This window comes from Trichosurus vulpecula, chromosome 4 (assembly GCF_011100635.1).
Source record: "Trichosurus vulpecula isolate mTriVul1 chromosome 4, mTriVul1.pri, whole genome shotgun sequence".
Lineage (NCBI taxonomy): Eukaryota > Metazoa > Chordata > Mammalia > Diprotodontia > Phalangeridae > Trichosurus > Trichosurus vulpecula.
Genome location: NC_050576.1, coordinates 78,793,207 through 78,803,669, shown reverse-complemented (window position 1 = coordinate 78,803,669; position 10,463 = coordinate 78,793,207). Strand labels below are relative to the sequence as shown.

Genomic DNA, 10,463 nt, shown 5'->3' with positions numbered 1-10,463 from the left:
TGGTTTTGCTGAACCATTTTTCTCTTTACTTTTTAGTCTTTACTACCAGGAATGACTGGGATAGGGAGAGAGATATTTAGAATTTAATGTGAAATAACAAGCAAAAATATTAATAAAGATGATATTTAAAAGGTTAAATTACACATTACTTCAGATTTAGGTGTGGCTATTGTCTTGGCACTTTCTGAATAAGATGGTGTGTGGGGTTCTGCCACTTCTGCCAATCTGGGGGTTTTCCAACTCTTACAACTTCCATATCAGAGGAAGAATGATATTGCATGTGTGAGCTGGCCTGGTATCCTGAGGCATTTCTGGGGAGAAGAGAGGGAGAAAGGACGGATGGATGGATGGGTGAATGGATGGATGCTTATTTCTTTTTTTTTTATGGTTTGATGTTTTGTTTTAATGGAAAAATACAGTTTTGGTTGCAGTTCCAAGGAAGCCTGATTACTGTGTGTTCATCTGTGTGAGTGAGGCCAACAGTTTAGTAATCCCAAGCAGAACTGGAGCCTTTGGAGGAAAGGCAGATGGAGAGGGAGGTTGGATGTGGAAGTTACAAAGCCGGGCACAGGGGGTCCTAGAAATTGGAACCACTCTCAAAGAGTGTGCTGTTGCCTGGAGAGCTTGGGAGTTCCTCCTCCTCCTCCTCAGAGGTCTTCCAAAGCTGGAAGACCAGTTTTTAAACAAGTCAGAAAGCATTTCTTAGATACCAGCTGTGTGCTAAGTGCTGGGGATACAAAGAAAAACCTCTTGCAATTTCGTTCATTTCAATCCCACAAACATTGATTAGTGAGTGGGAACAACCAAGACTAGAGGCCCTACCCACAAGTAGCTTTTCGTCTACAAACCTTCATACTTGCTTTATCATTACAGAGAACACAGACTGTCCTTCCGAGGTAAAGGAAGCCCATTTCCTGGCTAAGTGTACCAGGCAGCTTTGAGGGTCTGCACCGAGAGGCTAATGTGAAGAAGGGAGGAGAAGACTCCAAGTATAGGGGAAGAATGTGGGAAGGGCTGGCAGGTCCACTTGCCTGGAAAGGCTGGTGAAAGGAATACTGTGTAGGCCTTTAAATGCCGGGCTGAGCACTTTGGAGTTTAGCCTAGAAGGGAGAAGGAGTCACTGAATGTTTTTGAGTGTGGGTGTGACATAGCCAAGTCTGTTTGTCGCTTGGGAAGATGACTTTGGTAACTGTGTGGAGCACGGAGTGGACAAAGAAGAAGCAAGTTTGGAAGTTCTGTTAGTTGAGGTGAGAGCTGACTAGGGAGGGGAAGGGGTTGAGATTAGGCTGGAGGCCATGTGAATGGGTGAGGAAAGGAGACGTCTGCCCGTTGTTCCACTGAGGCACTGCTCTTCTAGCTGACACCAATTCTGAGCAGGTGTTAACCGGTGAAGGTCCTGGGGAGCAACAGGGGTGAACAAAGACTGGGAACACTTTCCACGCTTCATCTCTTCGTATCCCCATTCCCCTGTGAAGCAGAGCAAAGTCAATGTCTATCCCTCCAGTTCTGGAGGCTGTTATTGTCCTCATTTTACAGATGGGGAAATGGAGGCCCAAAGAGGTCAGGTGACTTGCTGAAGCTCACAGGACATTGGGAAATGTCAAAGCCAGGCACCCAATGCTCTCAAGTAGAGACTCCACCTGAACCGGGGCCCCTTTGGGTGCTCTAGGCCAGTTTCACAGCTGTGCATGCTATGTCGTGGGGTGGAGCGAGAGGCTCAGAAGATGCTCTTCCCTGAGAGATACTGGAGCACACCTGGAAGGCCCAGCCCAGGCCACTGGGGAAGGCCTAGGCTCTCACTTCTTTTTCCTCTGGATGACCATCCAGCCTTCTTCAGCAGCTTCATGCCCGCCCAATGGAGGCCAGGCTAGTGGCAGCCAATGGATCAGCCTGGGCACCACAATGCAGGGCAGGGGTTTCCCTGATGTCAGTCACCTCCATTTCCTCAGCTCCCCCATCTATTTTTTCCTCCCGGTCTGAGTTGTTGTCAATTGTCTGGACCTCCATGGCTTTGACCTTCTTCTGCTTCTAGCCCATCTGAATGACGAACTCTCTCAGCAAGAGTTCTTCACCTCTCTGGCAGTATCTGAACGTTGTCTGGAGCTGCTGGCTTACCTGGGGCAGGCTTCCATCCTCTACGAGGGTATCAAAGTCAGTGCTCATGATGTCAGCCAGGAAGTCAGTCCTCAACCTCATCTTGGTCCAAGTCAGCGTTCTGGATGAAATAGTCCCAGACTGCTCCCCTGAGCCACAGGGCCTTCTCGAAGCTGTGGGCTCCCCCGAAGCTGTTCTCCACGGCGATCTGCAGCGCTGGCCAGGCCTCCAGCACTGCCCAAACACCGGCGCCAAGCAAAGCCCGTGATTGCTCCAGAACGTCGCCATGTCCGACCCCGCCGCCTCCAGTCACAAGAGATCGGCCGATGGATACTTGTTTCATCAAGCAGGTAAAACCAAAATGGGATGAAGGAGAGGTGAAGGATTTCTTACTGAATCTCTTCCAAGTCAAGTCAAGTCAGTAAGCATTTATTAACAGCCTATTCTGTATGAGGCACTGTGTGAAGCATTGGGAATACAAAGAAAAGCAAAAGATACTCCCTACCCTCAAGGAACTCACAGTCCAATGAAGGAGATAACATGAAAACAAATATGATATACAGGATAAATTAGAGATTTAAGATTGGAGATGAATTTTAGCTGAGACTTGAAAGAAGCCAGGAAAGCCAAGAGGATGACAAGAGGAGAGATAGCATTCTAGAAATAGAGGCTGGCCAGAGAACATACATAGAGTTGGGATATCAAATGTCTTTCAGAGGAACAGCAAAGAGGCCAGTGTCACTGGATCCTGAGAACAGTAAAGTGTAAGAAGACTGGAAAGGTAAGAAGGGTCCAGATTATGAAGAGCTTTAAAAGTCAGACAAAAGATTTTATATTTAATCCTGAAGGTAAGAAGGAACCACTTCATTTTATTTTAAAAAAATATTTTATGTGCCTTCTAACAATTTTTAACATTCTTTTTAAAAAAGTTTTGAATTCCAAATTCTATCCCTCCATTCCTTCCCTCCCCCATCCCTGAGATGGTAAGCAATCTGACTGCTTATACACACACATATCATATATATATATATATATATATATATATATATATATATATATATATATATGTGTGTGTATATATATATATGTGTGTGTGTGTGTGTATGTGTGTGTATGTGTGTATGTATGTATATATTATATATGTATGTGTGTATATATATACATATATAAAACCTGATATAGGTTATACATGTGCAATAATGTAAAGCATTTCTACGTTAGTTATCTTGTGCAAGGAGACTCAAAGGAAGAAAGAAAGGAAGGAAGAAAGAATGAATGAACAGAAGGAAGGAAGGAAAGAAGGAAGAAAGAAAGGAAGAAAGAAGGTGAAAAATAGTATGCTTCAGTATATTTTTAGACAATATTAGTTCTTTTTCTGCAGGCAGATTCATCATGAGTCCTTTGGGATTGTCTTGGATCATTGTATTGCTGAGAATAGCCAGGTCATTCACAATCCTTCACTGTACAATATTGCTGTTACTATGTACAATGTTCTCCTGTTCTGTTCATTTCACTTTGTATCAGTTTGTGTATGTTTTTCCAGGTTTTTCAGAAATCATCCTTCTTGTCATTTCTTCTCCCCCCCCCCACTTAATTTATTTTATTTTTTCTAATTATATGTAAAGATAGTTTTTAACATTCACTTTTTAAGATTTTGAGTTCTAAATTTTTTTCTCCCTGCCTTCCTCCCTTCTCCCCTCCTCAAGATGGCAGGCAATCTGATATAAGCTATACATGTACAATTTCATTAAACATATTTCCACATTAGTCATGTTGTGAAAGAAGAATCAGAACAAAAGAGAAAAACCATGAGAAAGAAAAAAAAAGAGAAAATAGTATACTTCAATCTGCATTCAGACTTCATAGTTTTTTCTCTGGATGTGGATAGCATTTTCCATCATGAGTCTTTTGGAATTGTTTTAGATCACTGTATTGCTGAGAAGAGCTAAGTCTATCAAAGTTGGTCATGGCACAATGTTGCTCTTACTGTGTACAATTTTCTCCTGGTTCTGCTCACTTCACTCAGCATCAGTTCATGTAAGTCTTTCCAGGTTTTTCTGAAATCTGCCTGCTCATCATTTCTTATAGCACAATAGTATTCCATTACATTCATATATCACAACTTGTTCAGCCATTCCTCACTTGATGGGCATCCCCTCAATTTCCAATTCTTTGCCACCACAAAAAGAACTGCTATAAATATTCTTGTACAAATAGGTCTTTTCCCCTTTTAAAAAAAATCTCTTTGGGATACAGACCTAGCAGTGGTATTGCTGGATCAAAGGATATACAGTTTTATAGCATTTTGGATGTAGTTTCAAATTGCTCTCTAGAATTGTTGGATCAGTTTACAACTCCACCCACAATACATTAGTGTTCCAATGTTCTGCAAACCCCCTTCAACATTTGTAATTTTCCTTTTATGTCATATAAGTCAATCTGATGGGTGTGAGGTAGCACCTCACAGTTTCTTTAACTTGCATTTTTCTTCAATAATGATTTAGGTCATTTTTTCATATGACTATAGATATCTTTGGTTTCTCTTTCTGAAGACCTGCCTATTCATATCCTTTGACCATTTATCAATTGTGAAATGACTTGTATTCTTATAAATCAGACTCAGTTTTCTATATATTTGAGAGATGAGGGCTTGATCAGAGATACTTGCTGTGAAAATTTTCCCCCAGTTTTCTGCTTTCCTTTTAATTTTGGTTGCATTGATTGGTTTTTGTACAAAAACTTTTTAGTTTTATATAATCAAAATGATTCATTTTACATTTTGTAATGTTCTTTACATCTTGTTTGGTCCTAAATTCTTTCCTTATCCATAGCTCTGACAGGTAAACTTGGTGCAACAAAGTATGGGTCAATTCTCTGCTGCTTGGGCTAATTTTGGCCTAACAATTAACACCAAGAAAACACAGGTACTCCATCAGCCAGCACCACACCATCCATACATGGAACCATGGGTTACAGCAAATGGAGAAGTTTTGAATGCTGTGGATAAGTTCACTTACCTTGGTAGTATATTTTCCAGGGATGTACACATTAATAATGAGGTTGATGTTTGCATTGCCAGAGCTAGCTCAATTTTGGGGAGGCTCCAAAGGAAAGTATGGGAGAGAAGAGGTGTTAGACTGATTACCACACTGAAGGTCTACAGAGCTGTTGTGCTGACCTCATTGGTGTCTGCCTGTGAAACCTGGATAGTCTATCAGCGCTATGCCAGGAAACTGAATCGCTTCCATTTGAATCATCTTAGGAAGATTCTGAAGATCACCTGGCAGGATAAGGTACCAGACACTGAGGTCCTTAGTCAAACTAAACTGCCAAGCATTCAAACTCTGCTTCAGAGAGTGCAACTGTGTTGGTCTGGCCAAGTTGTTCGAATGCCAAACTTACATTTGCCAAAAAGACTATTTTATGGAGAACTCACACAGGGCAAGCATTCACATGGTGACCAGAAGAAGAGATACAAGGACACTCTTAAGGTCTCTCTCAAGAACTTTGGAATTGATTGTGTGACATGAAAGACACTGGCACAGGACCTTTCAGCATGGCATGCCCACATCAGAGAAGGTTCTGCCCTCTATGAGCAAAGCAGAATTTAAACAGCTCAAAGGAAACACAAGATGGGCAAATTTGGAGTATACACCCCAAACGTTCACGTGGACTATTTGTACCTGACCTGTGGTAGAGCATTTCAAACTTGTATTGGTCTGGTCAGCCACAGTCAGACACATTGAAATGACATAATGATGTCATTTTGGTCCTCTTTGAGAAAAAAGGACAATAACCAACCAAACAATCAGTTTGCTTATGGCATTGCTTCATTTTATTGAATGGGGTTGTGACATGTGGTCAGACTTGCAATTTAAGTTCCCTTGGACAACTGAATGGAGGATGAACTGGAATAGAGAAAGACTTGTTGCAGAGAGACCAACCAGAAAGCTTTTGGCAATAATTCAGGAATGAGGTAATTAGAGCCTACACCAGGATGATGTGTGTGTGTGTGTGTGTGTGTGTGTGTGTATGTAGAATGTGGAAAAGGAAATTCATCCCAAGGAAGGGAAGAGTAGAGTATATTCCTTGTCTTTTGATTCACCTTTGTGCCTCTAGGACATTTTTCTTTCAAGGAAGACAATGAGATTTCTTTGTAGGAACTAGGCACAGTCCATTTCTGATTAAAATCCTCCTTCAGGCTCTAAAAAGCATGAAGGAACTGAGGTATTTTCAAAGATAATTCAACCTACTCTTGATAAAATGGAGTGGGAGGTATTAATGCAGAGTAGAGTTTCAATTATCCTACTTAGGTGGGACTGAGAGTGCTTTTAGGTAATCAAACTTGTATGATAGAAAATAAGTGTATTGCCTTCTCAGCTTCTTTGGAAAAGTTTGAGGGCATGCTGTGAACTGGAATCAAGGATGTTACTTTAAAAAAAAAATGGCCATTTCAAGATGTTAGAAGAACACCAGATTTAAAAGTGTCATGGAATCATGGATTTATAGCTGGTGGACTAGTCAGTCAATAAACATTTATTAAACACCTGTTTTGTGCCAGGGAAGTGCTGGAGTGACGATTTTGAATGAGAAAGAGAAAACCTATAGTTAAGGAGCTTACAATCTAACGAGGGAAGACATAATTAAAAAGGAAGATGAAAAGGGGACCAAAGCTGAGGTTCCTGGGGACATAATGGAGCAGTTCCAAACAGCACAGCTAGGTGGGAAATAAAAGAGGACTTTCAAGATCATCATTAGATCCAGTCCCCTCATTTTATAGTTGATGAAACTGAGACCTGCCCAAGGTAACACAAGAAGGATCTGGGGTGGAGTCTTTCTGACTCCAACTCCAGCGCTCAATACACTACATTCTCTAATAACTGCATATTGGAAATCCTCACATGTAGACTACCTTTTCTTTCCGTTGCTTTAACTATATATCTACATGAGATTATTCAAAAGACTGGATAACAGAGATTTAAATATGGAAAGTAGGGGAAAGAAGGCACTTTATATAAATGGCTCAAACTAGATTTATCACCAACATCCCATCATCTAAATGACCTTAGTAGGTGGTACAGTGGATAGAGCACTCATCTGAGGTTGAATTCTGCCTCAGATACTTACTGATGATGTAAGCCTGGGCAAGTCACTTAACCTCTGTCCTCCTCAATTTCCTCACCTGTAAAATGGGAGTTATAATACTTGTAGCATTTACCTCCCAGAGTTCTTGTGAACTCCATCCAGTCCTTCTTCTTATTGAGCTTCAAAATAACCCAGGATCAGGCAGGTATTTAGAGTACAAGACCTACTTTCTGAGAGAAATGATTACTTCTCTCATATTATTAACCAATTAACACGGGGGTGGGGGGGTGGGCAGGGAATTCAGGGTTTTTTTCCCTTTCTATTTCCTTATTCAAAATCCAGTCTCTCAAGGACATTTCTGACCTTGCCCAAAAATTTACTCCACCTAGACCATCTTATTTTATCTAGGTGGAATCCTCACCCCACCATCATTCATTGTTCGTTGACTGGGTGGAGGTAGGAACCATTTGGCTAGATTGCCCAAGTCAGGAGTGATCTGGGTATAGAGATAGTCTCTTTGTCCAAGAGTGACAAAATCAAAGTCACTTCCCCAGCCCCCATTAGAATAAGACTACCTCTCATTATAATATTCATTCTTTCATTAATTATTAATCAGTTAAAGTTGATTTCTGCCTATTGGGGACACTCACCCTTCCAAGGTCATGTAAGCATTGAGAGGCCTCCGTGATTTGTCTTTGGTTTATGAGAAAGCCAAATGATCATCCTTTTATTAATTATTTGCTAGCCATAATTAATAAAATAATTGTTAATTACCCAGAAATTATGTCTTTTGGATTTTTCATATACCACATTTCCTTAAGTGTGAGGAATTTCAAAATATTAACTACTATACGGCAGACACAGTGTGCTTAGAGTTCAGAACACAGAAACCTGGTTTCCCTTCCTAGCTCCAAGGACAACTCCACTTTATATTTCAGCCCTTTGATGTAGGCAGAGACTTGCGAGGCTGAGCTCCAGGAGCAAATGCTGAATTTCAGTTGAAACTACTCTCCTCAAAGCTTTCAGATGGCTCAAACTGGTTGTTTGTTCCTATTTCCCATATCTGGCATCTCTTGTACCAGATTTGCAGCCTATTTCCCCCCATTCCCCCTCCACTTTTCCCAAATCAAGGCTCTCAAGTTCCTATCCCAACTTCTCTAGTTTGCACCAGATCTCTTCTTTGTTCTGTTCCAAACCCCCTCCCCATCCCACCCAACACCCTGCCCCCCCCAACACACAAAATTCTAGGTTTCCCTTCCTTTTTTTTTTTATCAGATGTCTCTCTTTTTCTCATTCTCTACCACTCCCTCTCTCCATTCAAAGAACACACAGCTGGCTCCTCAAGCCTTTCATCTATTATCTTGTTTCCTGTCAATCAGCCTATTTTCCATTAAAAATTTACATTTGAAAAGCAATCATTTGCATAAAGTAGCTCTTGTCTACAGGCAAACCAGTACAACTAGATATTAAAATGTACGATGAGGCTAATAATACTTCCATCACCTATCTCACAGGCTTGTTGTGGGAAAAGCATTTTGTCAATGTTAAAGAGCTAAAAGAATGTGTAATTGTTGTTGCTGTTACTATAAATGGTGAGTCAGTGCTATTTTGAATCACAGAGGATATTACCAGTATAGGTGTAGATATGCCCATGGTTTAAGAGCTAATGCTGACACAGAGGTAAGGAGAGAGAGCACTAACCTTTGAGTCAAAGGCTCTTAAAATATCTTTAAGGATTTCTTCTAGACTGAAGTTTAAACCTTCTCAGTCCTTGGGTTAGGACCTTAGATACTTAAGATAAAATACAGGGCCAGTCTTAGGCAAAATGGTGAAATCTCCCTAGTCTTATTCACCTTTCCCTCTTCATCTTTATTTTATATTTCAGCATGTACATTGATCTTTCTGACAGTTCAGATCACAACCTCTTTTTTAATAAAGGAAAATTTCTGTGTAATAAAGAGAGGTGAAGAAAGGAAGGGAGAAAGGAAAGAAGAATGGAGGAAGAGAGAGAGAGAAGGAGTGAGAAAGGAAGGAGGGGAAGAAGGGAAGGAATGATGGAAGGAGGAAGAGAGGGAAGAAGAAAGGAAGAAAAGGAAGAGAGGAGGGAGGGAGGAAGGGAAGAAAGGAGGAAAAAGAGGAGGGAAAGAAGGATGGAAGGAAGGAAGGAGGGAGGGGAGGGAGCAAGGAAGGGAGTGAAGAAGAAAGGAAAGGAGGAAGAGAGGAAGGGGAAAGGGAGGCAAAGAAGAAAAGAAATAGAGAAAGCATACTGAACATCAAAAATTAATACTACAGAAAACTCTTATGAATATAATACTTATGAGATAATCTTTTGGTGCAGCACACAAAGTACTGGTCAACTAGACTGAACCACCTTCTAACCTGTGAATGACTGCAGCCAAACAGAGCAGCCTAGGGACAGGAGAGTCAGGGGTCAAACAGAAGTTTAATTTCAAAGTGAGGTAAACATCTTGCAAGCAAGGAAGAAGATTAGATACGTGTGCCAGGGCCAGGCCCTAGTGGGGGGGACCTGAGGCAGTATGGGAAGATCTCAATACTCAAACTAATGGCTATGCAATGAGCTGTAGCCCTGACAATGAGTGGTAATAGCAACAGTGAGGCAAGTTTGATTCATAGCAGGCCTTCATAACTGGAACATGGGTGCTTGTTCAAGCTTGTCCAGTGCTTGTCTGATCTCAGAGAACACCTGGTGCTAGTCAAAGCAATACAGTAATTACATGAGATTTTGCCAATGGATGAGGTCATCCAGAGAGTGAGTACAAAGGATTGTTGTTATGCCAAGCTCAGAGCACAGCTTGCTTGCTGGGCCTTAGCTCTGGAAAACAGGGTGTCTCCTAATATCTTGACATTTCCCCCTTCTGGCCAAAGAGAGGGAGTCTGAATGAACTCCTCACCTTCTGGCCAATGAAGGAGAAGCAGGTATTAATCAAGATGCCATGGGAACCCACTTGGGCCAGGACAAGCATTTTTATCCCAGGAGGTCAGTTCCTTGAGGGGGCCCATCAGGGAAACATCTCCAGGTGTCAATGCTGGCCATTGTTTGCTTGCAAGTAGAAAAGAGAGGGGGGGCCAAGAATGTAGAGGGAGCAAATGGCACCACACACTTGAATCAGGGCCTATATATACAGAATTGAAGAGGAGAAAAAATTTGGACAGTATACTCAGCCCTCATCCACAATCCTGGGACAGCTGTTTCATCTGGATGTTGGCTGCTTCTGTGTCCATACTAGATGAACTTTGAAGTACCTTCAGGGTTCTGCCATTCA

The 10,463-nt window shown here is 41.5% G+C and overlaps 1 pseudogene; it reads right to left on the bottom strand.

Annotated features, from left to right (window-relative positions):
* Window positions 1-958: 958 nt before the first annotated feature.
* LOC118846773 lies at window positions 959-2,437 on the bottom strand (annotated as a pseudogene).
* Between the last annotated feature and the right edge of the window lie 8,026 nt (window positions 2,438-10,463).